Here is a 14,304-nt window from a genome sequence, read left to right on the forward strand (position 1 = left end):
GTTATTGGTCTGTTCAAATTTTCTATTTTCTCTTCTTTCAATTTATATGTTTCTAGGAATTTATCCATTTCTTCTATGTTGTCCAATTTGTTGGCATGTACTTTTTATAATATTCTCTTGTAATTGTTTGTATTTCTGTGGTGTTGGTTGTTCTTTCTCCTCCCTCATTTGTGATTTTATTTATTTGAGTCCTTTCTCTTTTTTTCTTGATAAGTCCGGTTAAAAGTTTGCCAATTTTACTGATTTTTTTTCAAAGAAACAGCTCCTGATTTCATTAATCTGTTCTATTCCTTTTTGGTTTGTTTGTTTTGTTATGTATGTATGTATGTATGTATTTATTTATTTATTTGAGAGAGAGGAGAGAGACAGAGGGAGCGTGAACAGGAGCGGGGGGAGGCACAGAGGGAGAGGGAGAAGCAGATTCCTGGCTGAGCAGGAAGCCTGATGTGGGGCACGATCCCGGGGCCCTGGGATCATGACCTGAGCCATAGGCAGACGCTTAACCAACTGAGCCACCCAAGTGCCCTTGTTTTTTGTTTTTTACTTTCTGTATCTTTTATTTCTGCTCTAATCTTTATTATTTTCTTCTTTTTGCTGGTTTTAGGTTTTGTTTCTTGTTCTTTTTCTAGATTCTTTAGGTGCAAGTTTAGGTTGTTTATTTGAGACTTTTCTTGCCTCTTGAGGTAGGCCTGTATTGCTAGAAACTTCCTTCTTAGAACTGCCTTTGTTGCATCCCAAAGGTTTTGGACCATTGTGCTTTCATTTTCACTTGTTCCCATGTACTTTTTAAATTTCTCCTTTGATCTCCTGGTTGGCCCATTCATTGTTTAGTAGCATGTTATTTAAACTCCATGTATTTGCGGTCTTTTCAGATTTTTTCTTGTGGTTGACTTCAAGTTTCATAGGGTTGTGGTAAGAAAATGTGCATGGTATGACTTTGGTCTTCTTGAATTTGTTGAGGCCTGTTTTATGGCCTAATATGTGATCTATTCTGGAGAACGTTCCCTGTGCACTTAAAAAGAATGTGTATTCTGCTGCTTTAGAATGGAATGTTCTGAATATATCAGTTAAATCCTTCTGGTCCAATGTGTCATTCAAAGCCATTGTTTCCTTGTTGATTTTCTGTTTAGATGATTTGTCCATTGATGTGAGTGAGGGTGTTAAAATCCCCTACTATGATTGTAACATATCAATTATTTCCTTTATGTTTGTTGTTGTTTTATGTATTTGGGTTCTTCCATGTTGGTTCTTCCATGTGCATAAATATTTACAATTGTTATATCTTCTTGTTTGATTGTCCCTTTTGTATAATGTAGTGTCCTTCTCTGTCTTTGTTCCGTCTTTGTTTTAAAGTCTACTTTGTCTGCTATAAGTATTCCTACTCCAAAGTTCTTTTGACATCCATTTGCATGATAGATGTTTCTCCATCCCCTCACTTTCAATCAATTTTAGGTCTAAAAATGAGTCTCTTGTAGGCAGCATATAGATGGGTTTTATTTTTTAAATCCATTTTGTCACCTTATCTTTTGATTGGAGCTTTTAGTCCATTTACATTCAAAGTAATTATTGATATATATGTATTTATTGTCATTTTATTATTTGCTGGGGTTTTTCTAAAGGTTTTCTCTGATTCTTTCTTGTCCTTCTTTCATGGTTTGCTGATTTTCTTTAGTGATATATTTGGATTTCTTTCTCTTTATTATTTGCATATTTATTAGTGGTTTTTGATTTGTGGTTACCATTAGGTTTGTACCAAACCTCTTCTGTAAATAGCAGTTTAATTTAAGTTGATGGCTGTTTAAGTTTGAACCCATTCTTTATTCCTCTCCTCCCCATGTTTTAGGTATATGTTGCATCCTTTTATTTTGTGAGTTCTTTGATTTTTTACAGAAATATTCATTTTTACTGCTTTGTGTTTCCTACCTTCACACTGTCACTTTTGGTCTCTCTTTTCCACTCAAAGAGGTCCCTTTAATATTTCTTACAGGGCTGGTTTAGTGGTTATGAACACTTTTAGTTTTTGTTTTAGATAAAGACTTTAAAAGAACTTTTAAATATCGTCAAAGAACTAAAGGAAGATGTGGAGAAATTCAAGAGAATGGTGTGTGAATGGGAATGTCAATGAAGGGGTTGAACACCTAAGAAGAAACCCAAAAGAAATTCTGGAGCCAAAAAGTACAGTAACTGAAATGGAAAATTCACTAAAGGGATAAAAGGCAGATTTGAGCAGGCAGAAGAAAGAATTAGCACACTTGAAGATTGACAATGGAAATTCTGGAGTCTGAAGGAAGAAAAAAGATTGAAGAGAAGCCAACAGTTCTAAGGGAGCTGTGGAGCATCATCAAGTGGACCAGTATATGCACCTGGGAGTCCCAGAAGGAGAAAAAAGAAAAAGGGACAGAGAAAATATTAGAAGAAACAATGGCTGAAAGCCTCCTAAATTTGATGGAATACATGAATATAAATATCTAAGAAGCTCAACAAAGTTTAAGTAAGATGAACTCAAAGAGACCCACCAAGATACATCATTATCAAATTATATATAAAAAGGTAACTCATAAAATGGGAGAAAATATTTGTAAGTCCTAAAACTGATAAGGGTTTAATAACCAGAATATAGAGAGAATTCCTACAACTCAACAACAAAACCAATTCAAAAATGGAAAAAGGACTGAACAGATGTTTCTCCAAAGAAGACACACAGATGGCCAACGAGCTCATGAAAAGATGCTCAACATTGCTGATCATTAGGGAAGTGCAAATCAAGACCACAAGATACCACCTCATATCCCTTAGGATGGCTATTATAAAAAACTAGAAAATAGCAAGTGTTGGTGGGGATGTGGAGACATTGGAACACTTGTGCACTGTTGGTGGGGATGTAAAATGGTGCAGCTGCTCTGGAAAACAGAATGGAGGTTCCTCAAAAAATTAAAAATAGAATTTCCATGCAATCCAGCAATTTCACTTTTTGGTATTTACTCAAAAGAATTGAAAGAAGGATTTTAAAGAGATATTTGTATACCTGGTTCACAGCAGCATTATTCACAAGAGCATGGAAGCAACAAATTATCTGTTGATGGATGAATGCATTACAAAATATAGTATAAACATACAATGAAATATTACCTAGCCTTGAAAAGGAAGGAAATTCTGCAATATGCCACAATATGGATGAGCTTTAAGGTCCTTTACTCTAAATGAAATAAGCCAGTCACAAAAGGATAAGCACTGTATGATTGCGCTTATATGAAGCACCCAGAGTAATGAAATTCATAGAGATAAAAAATAGACTGGTGGTTTCTGGGGGCTGGGTATAGACTTTCAGTTTTACAAGATGAAAAATTCTTTTTTCAGAGTTAAAACTCTTTTTTAGAGTAATGGGGATGTATGATGGTCATGGATGCGTGACAATGAGAGTGTATGTAATATAACTGAAGTCTACTTTTAAAAATGGCTAAGATGGTAAATGTTATGTGTACTTCATCACATACACAAAAACATCTATCCACGAAGAAAAGGCTGTTTTTGATACAGAGTGTTGCATGAGATACACTATGTAAAGTCACACGAGTAAAAAATGCTTCCAAGAGTGATAGAAAAACAAAAAAATATACAAAAGTATATGAAATATAGAAGATTTTAAAGAATATTAATAAAAGGAACACCTAGGTACCCTCCACTCAATTTTGAAAGAAGAACCTTGTTCACCTGTTTGAAATGTCCAGGTGCTCCCAACTGGCCACACACACTTCACTCCCTTCCATCTGGAGGTGATCCTTATCCTGAATTGTTACAAAGTTTGCCTTGATTTTCTTATAGTTTTACCACCTAGTAGGTAGTTCTACATCTCTGAACAATATGATATTTCCTACAGCAAGTGTTTGGGCTTCATACAAGTGGACTTGTACTGTGGTTTCTTTCTGTGACTTGTTTCTTTTACCTGACATGGAGTTTCTGAGGTGCACAACCATGGATGACAAGAATATACCACAACTCATGTGCCCATCCCACTGGTGGCAGACACTGGCTATTTCAGTTCTTCTGCTATGTCGTCGATGTTGCTCTGAACATTTTCACCCAGGTCTTCTGGTACACATGGCATGAGAGCCATAGACTGTCTGTGTCCCTCCAAATTCATGCATCAAACCCCTAACCCTAATACAAGGGCATTAGGAGGAGGGGCCTTTGGGATGTGATTAGGTCATGAGGGTGGGCCCCCCTGCATGAGATCAGTGCCCTTATAATGGGACTCCAGAGAGCTCTCTCGCTCCTTTACTATGTAAGGACACTGGATCTGCTGGCCCCTTCATCTTGGACTTCCAACTTCTGGAGCTGGGAGGAATGAGTTTCTGTTTATAAGCCCCCAGTCTATGGATTCTGTTATAGCAGCTTGACTATGCTAAGAGAAAGAGATTCCTTAGTTCTATACCTACAAGTGAAATTGCTCTGCATGTTGCAGCTTCGCCATGAATGATCAATGTTTCCCAATGTTGCATCAATTTTCAATTTCCCAGCAGGGTGTGAGTTCTCATCTATTCGTATCCACAACAAGACTTGGTTTCTATCTGGTTTTTATTTATTTATTTGCCAGTTTAGGGTGTACTCATATATAATTGTGTTTTAGTTTATATTTCCCTGGTTACTAATGAGGTTTAAAACATTCTTCATGTGTTTATTAGCCATTTGTGTTTCTTTTTCTGTGAAATCTTACTCATGACTTTTACCCATTTTTCCGGTGTGCCCCCCTTTTTTTCTTTATTCGTTCTTGAAAGTATTTGTACCCCCAACCTCACTGCACTTTAGTCACACCAGACTTTGTTTGACTCTTCCAAGTGCCCATGCTTCTTTCCACTGCATTCCCTCCGACCCTACTCAGCCCATCTTTGCGGGCTCATTCTATAGAGAGAGCTCCTCTCTGATCTCCCTCCCATCTTTTAGCTCCCAGTGCCTGGGGCAGCAGCCTTGGTGGGCTGCCTCGGAGGCCTGTGCACAGATGCTTTCCCACTATGCATTGTGCCCTCAGCTGGATTCACACCCAGCACACCCACTGCTCCTCGCACATCCTGTGAGCCCCTGCCTCTCCTCCATCAGGGTCAGCTGGTAACCTAACCTTGGTTAGATCCAGTTTGACTTTGCTCCAGGCCCTACACTCAAACAGCTGACCCAGTTTTTTCCTTTTTCCCTTTTTGGAGTTTTGTTATTTTTTTTTTTGTTATTAGTGCCTTTTATCCCTATTGGAAGGGCTAATGGGGGTGATATTGCCTTAATGTTTTCACTGCCTCATGCCTCGCTGGATGGTGTGGATGGGCGCACTTCTCTCGAGCCACACCTTTCATCAGAAGTTTATGGTTCTTACACAGCCCCTTTTTCTCTGGAACTGACGTGCTTTATCCAGGCTGCTATCTCCCCCCTGTTAGCAGCTTGTTTTTTCTACCAATGTGCTTGAAACTGTCCCTTTCTTTATCTGTTAGATTCAGTGATTTATGCAGGCTCTGTCCTGGTATCTTTCCTGGAAGTTTTAGCCACAAAAGCCACCCATTTACTTTCTTTTCAGAGGACAGTCTGGGTAAAGGTTCTGTTACTGGTAACCAGAGTGGCTTTGCTAACACAAATCCTGCCTGTATGACAGAAAGCGCACTGATTCTTGGCATCTTTTACACATTACCTGACATCTGATTGCCTCTGGGGAAGCCTTGGGCTCTCTGAAGTCCCTCCATCCACTGTGGGCCCTGGGAGGGGGCACACCCTGGTCATTTCTCTTGCACAGATGCTGTAAGGGTAGGTAAAGCTTCTATTTTCAGAGACTTTTTTCACTTTTTTATGGGCTGGCTTTATTCCTCGGTCCACTTCAAACGTGCAGACTGGTGAGAATTCTTAACTGTTGACTCACGCTTTCATCATCTCTACCTGTGGGATGTGGGTGGCACTGAGGATTCAGACAGAGACTTCTTTTTCTTTCCATGTAGCTGTTCAAAATTTGATTCAGTTTCACTTGACCACTTCTATTGACCAGGACTTCTTTCTTACTTAAGTGATAAAGAGAAAGCATGGAGAGAGACATTTATCTTTTGAAGTACTTCCAACCTAGATAATCCCTTAGATAATTAAGTTACAAAGGCTTTTAAAATGTTGGTTAGTTTTCTTATTTGTGTGTTATTACTATTTTTAGATTAAACTTTTAATTTGGAGATAATTGGAGACACCAGTGCAATTGTAAGAAATAATGCAGAGAGAAAACCTGTGTGCCCTGTGTCCAATGGTATCATTTTGAAGAACAGTCACACAACCAAGATTCTACTTCGATGCAGTCAAGATACAGAGCATTTCCACCCGTATTAGTATTCCTCACGGAGCCTTTACAGCCACACCTTGTTCCCTTCTGCTCCCACTCCATCTTTAACCCCTGGAAACTACTAATATGTTCTCCATTTCCTTAATGTTGTCATTTAAAGAGGGTTATATACATGAAATGATGCAGTATGTAACCTTTTGGGACTGGATTTCTTCACTCAACGTAATTCTCTGGAGATTAATCCACGTTGTTGCCTGTATCTATAGTTTGTTCCTTTTTCTATCTGAGTAATATTTCACAGTATAGATGTACTACAGTTTGATGAACCTTTCACCAGTTGAAGGACATTTACTTGGTTTCCAGTTTGGGGCTAGTGTGAAAAAAGCTGCTGTAAACATTCATGTACAAGTTTTGCATGAGCATATGTCCTCATTTCCCTGGGATAAGTGCCCTAGAATATTACTTCTGGGTCATGTGATAGCTGCATGTTTTGCTTTTTAAGAATCTGCCAAACTGTTTTCCAGAGTGACTGTACCATTTTACATTTGTTTCTCCATATTCTTGTTGGCATTTGGTGTTATCACTAGTTTTTTATTTTAGCCATCTGATAGATATGTAGTGTTATCTTATTGTGGTTTTAGTTTGCATTTCCCTAGTGGCTAGTGATGTTGAATATATTTCCATGTATTCCTTTGCCATCTGTATGGTGTGTTTTGTTTTTGTTTTTTTTTGGTAAAATGTCTCTTCATGTCTTTGCCCATTTTCTAATTGCATTAATTTTTCTTCTGTTGAGTTTGAGAATTCTTTATATATTCTAGATACTAGTCCTTTGTAGGCTATATAATTTATAAATATATTCTCTCAGTTTGCGGCTTGTCTTTTCTTCCTCTAAACAAGTCTTTCACAGAAAAAAATGTTTAATTTTAATGAATTCCAATATATTGATTTTTCCTTTTATGGATTATGCCTTTGGTGTTAAGTCTAAGAACTCTTAGTTTTGGTCTAGAATCTGGAGATTTTTTTGTACACTTTTTTCCTTAAAGTTTTATAATTTTATGTTTTACATTTAAATCTGTGCTCCATTCTGAATGAAATTTTGTGTGAGATGTGAAACTAAAGTCAGGGTTTATTTTTATTTTTTTGCCTGTGGCTATCCAATTTCTCTGGAACCGTTAGTTGAATGATCTTTCCTGCACTGAACTGCTTTTGCACTTTTGTCAAAAGTTGGTTGGACATATTTATGTCGGTTTATTTATGTTTTTTTGTTTGTTTGTTTTATTCCATTGACCTTTGTGTCTATCCCTGTACCAATATTACACATTCTTGATTACTGTAGTCATATAGTAAGTTTTAGAATCAGGCAGATGAATGCCTCTCATTTTCTTCTTTTTCAAAATTGTTTTAGCTATGTGAGTTCCTTTGTCTCTCTATCAGTTTTTGAATAATCTTGTCTTTATTTACAAAGTCTTAGGATTTGGTAGGAATTGTGTTAAAACTATCAATCTGGGAAGAACTGACATTTTTATTGTTTTATTATTTTATTACATTTCTTATCTTATTATTAGTAATACTATTACACTGTGAACATAGTGTAGCCCCCCATTTCTTTAGATCATCTCTGATTTCTTCCATCAGTATTTTGTAGTTCCACATACAAATCCTATGTGTGTTTTGTTAGATTTATACCAATTTCATGTTTTTGAGCAATTTTCCATGTTATGTTTAAAATTTAGTTATCCATATGTTCATTACTATCAAAAAAGAAATAAGATTGACTTTGATATGTTTATTTTGTATCCTAAACCTTGTTGAACTCACTTATAATTCTAGAAGCTTGTCTATTTTTGTAGATTCCTTGGAATTTTCTACATAGGCAATCATGTCATCTGCAAATAGGGACAATTTTATTTCTTCCCTTCGTATCTGAATGCCTTTTATTTCTTTTTCTTACTTTATTGCACTGGTTAGACTTCCTGCCCTATCTTGAATAAGAGTGGTGAGACCAGACATTCTTGCCTTCTTCCCAATCTTAGGGGAAAGCATCAGTTTTTAATTATTAAGCATGATGTTAGCTGTAGGATTTTATAAATATTCTTTATCTAGTTCAGGAAATTCCACTCTATTCCTATTTTTATAAAATTAAAAAATTCATGAGTAAGTGTTGAATTTTGTCAAATGCATTTTCTGCATCAACTTATATAGTCATATGGGTTTAGTCTGCTCATGTTGTGGATTACATGATCAATTTTTAAATATTGAACTGGCTTTGCAATTCAGGTGTGAATAAAACACACTTGGCTATCTTTTTTTTATATGTTGTGGAAATCTGTAAGCTAATGTTTGTTAAGGATTTTTGCATTTATTATCATGATATTGGTTTGTCATTCTTTTTTGATATTCTCTTTGACTGGTTTTGGTATCAGGGTAACACTGGTTTCATTAAATCAACTGGTAAGTGTTCTTTTCTATTTCCTAGAAGAGATTGTGTAGAATTGGTGATAATTCTTCTTTAAACATTTGGTGGAATTCCTCAGTGAAACCATTTGGCCTGGAAACTCTTCTTTGGGGAGTTTTAAAATTACAAACTCAATATCCTTAAGAGTTAAAGTGTTATTCAAATTATCTATTTTATATTGGGCGAATTGCAGTAGATTGCATTTTTGGAGGAACTGCTCCATTTTGTCTAAGCTGGCAAATTTTTGTGTGTAGAGTTGTTCATAGTATTCCTTATCCTTTTGATGTCTGCAGGGTTTGTAGTGATATCCCCTGTTTTTTTAAAGATATTGACAATCTGTGTCTTCTATCTTTTTCAATCTTTGTAGAGGTCTGTCAATTTCATTGACCTTTTCAAAAAAACAGTTTTTCATTTCATTGATTTTCTTTATTTTTTGTTTTCAATTTTATTGACTTATGCTTATTTCCTTCCTTCTGCTTACTTTGGGTTTATTTTGTTTTCTTTTTCTAGTTTCTTGAGCTGGGAGCTTAGATTATTCATTTGTGAACTTTTCTATTTTTTAACCTATACATTTTGTGCTATAAATTTCCCTCTCAACATTGCTTTAGCTGTGCCCCACAGATTTGACATACTGTATTTTCCTTTCAGTTCAATGTATTTTTTAAATTTTTACAAGAATTCTTCTTTGACTAAAAAAAAAAACAAAAACCAAAACCCAAAACAAAACAGAAGTATATTGTTTAGTTTCCAAGTGTTTGGCAATTTTATTATCTTTCTACTATTGATTTCTAGTTTGATTCTATTGTAGTTGAAAACACCCTCTTTATAATTTCATTTATTTCTAATTTGTTGAGTTTGTTTTATAGCTCAGGATGTAGTCAATCTTGGTGTATATTCATAAGCACTTGAAAAGAATGTGTATTCTGTTAATGTTGGGTAAAGTGCTCTCTAAATGTCTGTTAGATTCTGTTGGTTGATTGTATTGTTAAGTTATTCTCTATTTTTGATAATTTTATGCTTGGTTGTTCTATTGTTGATAATGAGATGTTAAAGTCTCCAAGTATAATTATAGATTTGCCTATTTCTTCTTCTGGGTATCAGTTTTTGCTTCATATATTTTACAGTTTTATAGTTTGGTCCATACCTATTTAGGATTGCTATAACTTTTTGGTAGATTGAACTTTTATCATTATATTATGTCTTTCTCTGTGTCTGGTAATTTTCTTTGCTCTGAAATCTGCTTTATATTAATGTAACCACTCCTGCTTTCCTTCGATTGATGTTTGTATGATATATATTTTTCCATCCTTTTGTTTTCAACCTTTTTATGTTATATTTGATGAGTGATTCTTGTAGACAGCAAATATTTGGGTCATGGTTTTTAATTCACTCTGCCTACCTCTGTCTTTTAATTGGTGTATTTAGATCATTTACATTTAATGTAATTATTGACACGTTAGGGCTGAAGTCTGTAATCTTATTTTTTTTTCTTTATTCTCTCTGCTTTTCATTTGTCTATTTTTTGGTCTTCCTTTGGTTAGCTTGGACATTTTTAAAATTCCGTTTTGAATTATGTTTAGTGTTCATTAGTGCATCTCTTTGTATAACTTTTTACGTGGTTGTTTTTGGTATTACATTATATATATGTAACTTATCATAGTCTACTGGTGTTGTCATCTTACTAGTGCAAGTGAAGTATAGAAATCTTTCCTATTTTATATCCTTTTACTCTTCCCTGTTTATAATATATTTTATTTATTTATTTTTAAATATAACATTTTAAAATATTTTCTTTATTTACATTTGGAACAACATCAGAGAGTGGTATAATTTTTGCTTCAACTGTTAAACACAATTTAGAAAACTGAAGAAGAGATGAAAGGTCTGTTGTATTAAGTTTGCTATATTTTTACTTGAAAAATTCCTTCTTTTATCATTTCCATTCTGTTTGGGGAACATCCATCGGCCATTATTTTATGATAGGTCTACTGAATTCTCTCAGTTTTCCTTTGTCTGAGAATGTCTTGATTTCTTCTTCATTCTTAAAGGGCATTTTCACTGGATGTAAGATTCTGAACTGACAGTTATTTCAGCATTTGTAAAATATCATGTCACTTCCTTCTGGCCTTCATGATTTCAGATGAGAAATACATGGTTATTCCATGTATTTTTACATCATTATTCCATGTATTGTTTTTCCCTTAAAGGCAGAATGCCATTTTTTCTCTGGCTGTTTTTAGGATTTTATTCTCTGTCTTTAGTTTTTAGAATTTTAATTATGGTCTGCCTTGATTTAGGATCTTTGGATTTATCCTTTGCTCAGCTTCAGAATCTGTAGGTTTATGTCTCTTGCCAAATTTGAGAAGTTTTCAACTATTATTTTTTGAGCTCTTTTTCCTCTCCACCCTCTTTCTCTTCTCCAGGATTCTAGGCTGTCAGGACATTCCCTCTTCATTCATGATTTGTTCTCTCTGAGAGGCATGAGACAGCAGAGAATGCCCTGCATTCTTACCAAAGTGTCCTTCTGTGAGGATGTGCTCAGACCTGGCTCCTGCCTTCTGTAAGTCACAATACCAGCCTGGAATGGATCCAAGCCTCTGACAGAGGTACTTGGAGTATTTTCATCTGAAGAGATTCTGTGACTACAATGACAAATCCATTTGTGATATGACTAAATGACTAAATCATTGTTTTTTCAAGCCCAACGCAGGGCTTGAACTCATGACCCTGAGATCAAGACCCGAGCTGACACCAAGAGTTGGACACTTAAATGATTGAGCCACCCCAGCACCCCATGACTAAATCATTCTAATGATAAATCATGTACAGGTCATTCAGTAACTTAAGCATATATGTACATATACATCAAATGCATGCAAGGAACAGATTCCATGTGTGGCTCTGTGTTAACCCCAACCCCATCTCACCAGGGCCTCAGTGTCCAGGGCAAATGTCTGGTCTGGACCCCCCTGGGTCTCTGGGCTCTGTGATGGTGATGCTCTTCCCCATATACCAGTTCACAGTCCCTAATGACCACTTACATCAAAACTGATATTAACATCCTGGAGACTGCAGTATCCATAATTGCTGAGTCCAAATGAAGGCACATACTCCCCTGGAACCCTGGTTCTACAGCTCAGCTGCTCTGCCCCATACTCTGACCCACAAATCTGCCACGTGCCCACCACTGTACAGCTGCTCAGAAACAGCTTCTGGGGTTTTTGGTTAGAAAATGTCTGAAGTTGGTGTCATTGGAAGGGCTCCACCTCTATTCATACTCTCATAGTTTGGTGGGTACCCTCCCCTGTGCCCCTAGGGTTAAACCACACAGGGGCTTGCTCCTTAATTAATCCATGCCCTTGGGTGCTCCCTACAGGGCCCTTTTTGAGTTATGGGCTCATGTGTTTGGAACAAGTGGGGACATCACTGAGGAAGATGGCTGTCTCGGGTGGGGACATGGTGAGGCACGGGGAGGTTGCTCTGCAGAGGGAAGATACCTCATATAGGCTTGCGACATTGTTGAGAAGATAATTTCCATGCAAGAAGGTCTTTTAAAAAAGTCATGAAGTAGTATTTTTTTTTTCTCGCTGCTTACAATAAAAAGGTAGGTTTGCAATGTTTGGGGTAGGGGGTGAGGAGGAGTAGGAATAAAGAGAATGTGAAATGACTGAGAACGAACAATGACAAATAATTTCTTGCTAAGTAGGATTTAGCAAAAGGCCCCCAATTGGAGCATTTTGCATGATATTTCACTGAAATCTCATAGGGTTTGTGAAACATTCTTGTTGGTTGATTTTATATCTTTCTCTCTCTTTAAAAATAAAAAGCAACAAACAGTTGATCTGTGTTAACGGTGTGCTCAGGAAAGCTGTGTGCTGGAGGGTCTGTATGATGGCGTCTGCCTCCAGGGGATGCAGTCCGTTTGTGAAGACACAGGACACACCCAGGCCATGGGTACCCTGCACAGAAGAAGACTCAACCTTGACTCTGAGTCCAAGTGAGGACTGAATTCTGCAGAACTGCATCTGTAATTTTCAAGTTAAAATGGGAAAGAATGGAGAAAAATAAATCTTTTTACATCATAGCAGGTTCCAGTTATGCTTCCCATAATCTTTATTCTCAACTCTGAGTTGACTTCAGTGGTTCGCCTTCAGGACACACACTCTCTGTGGTCTGTCTGCTCTCTCAGCAGTGTCCCTGCTCCCCTGGACTGGCTCTAGGTAGAGGCTGAGACCTGGGCAGAAAAGAGAGAAAGTCATGCACACCTTTGCACCCCAAGTTGCCTAAGGTGCTATACCCCTAGGATGAAAATGTGGGCAGGCCTGTGGGGCTGGAGGAAGACCCATGCAGACACTTGACACTTGGGGTCAGCTTTCAAGCAAACAGGGTCGAGGAGTCGAAGGAAGACCAGGGGCTGGGGACCGTGTGTAATATGAGTGCAGCTACGACTGTGCAGAGTGAGGGAAGGACAATCCCATGCAGGTGGCAGATGTCTGACACGGCATCGATGATCCCTGAACTTTCACTGAAAATCAGTTCCTCACTGTGGTGTCCAGCACGGCCCTGTTCTCACTCAGTACGGCTGAGATCCTCTCCAAAAATTGTAATTATCTGGCATTTTACCTGCAGGTTTTCTTTGTCTATGGGAGGGTCCCATTACAACTAATTCCAAAACGCTTTTTTTAAAACCTGGCATAACAATTTGTGCTGACCTGCTTGGTATCATCAGCTGGGTCCTGTGGCATTGGGTGAATGTTGGTATAAAGGAACCACTAGCCCACCAGGTGCAGGCTCGGGCAGACCAGTCTTTCCATGTGGCCTCCTGGTGCCTTCGAGGTACGCTGGGCTCCGCTCCCAAGACAGGCAGCAGTGGAAACTCTTCATCTAGCCTGAGCCCAGTGAGCCATTCCATGGCAGCTGGGGCACTTCACTGTACCTTCAGGTTGGGCTCTGGCCTCGGGTCTGCTTCATCCTCAGGGTCCCCACAGAGTGGAAATCCTGCTGGCAGAGAAGCCCCTTGTGTGGTCCGACCTGCTCCCTGGGGTTCAAACACATCACCATCTCCCAAGCACGGCCAGGGTCCTGCTCTGCCTGGATGCAGCGGTCTGGGGGATGGCACTGCCTTAGCCTGTTAGCTGGGTCTGGCTCCTCAAAGATAGCGGCTGGCCCATCCAAGCCTGGACCTGCCTTGCCCCTGTCACTATTCAAGAGGGAAACCAACCATCATCTGAAACAAGGCTGAATCAATTCCTTGAGCAGCTAAGGGGAGCATGGTCTCCAAGCAGAGCAAATGTGTGATCTGCCCCAGAGTGCCAGGAAGCCTGGGGTCAGGGGTCAGCAGGACCTGGGCCCTGGGCTGGGGGTGGGGGTGGAGGAGATGGGCAGACTTTCAGAAGTGCGGCCTCTGAGGGTAAGTTGTCACTGACCCACTGGGATGGGATTTGAGCAGTTCTGTGGCATTCTTATTTGCAGCTGCAGACCAAGGCCAAAGAATAATTGATAAATCCTTGCTTGACTCTGGAGAATGAGCTGATTTATTCTCACTGTGCACACA

This window comes from Zalophus californianus, chromosome 7 (assembly GCF_009762305.2).
Source record: "Zalophus californianus isolate mZalCal1 chromosome 7, mZalCal1.pri.v2, whole genome shotgun sequence".
Classification (NCBI taxonomy): domain Eukaryota; kingdom Metazoa; phylum Chordata; class Mammalia; order Carnivora; family Otariidae; genus Zalophus; species Zalophus californianus.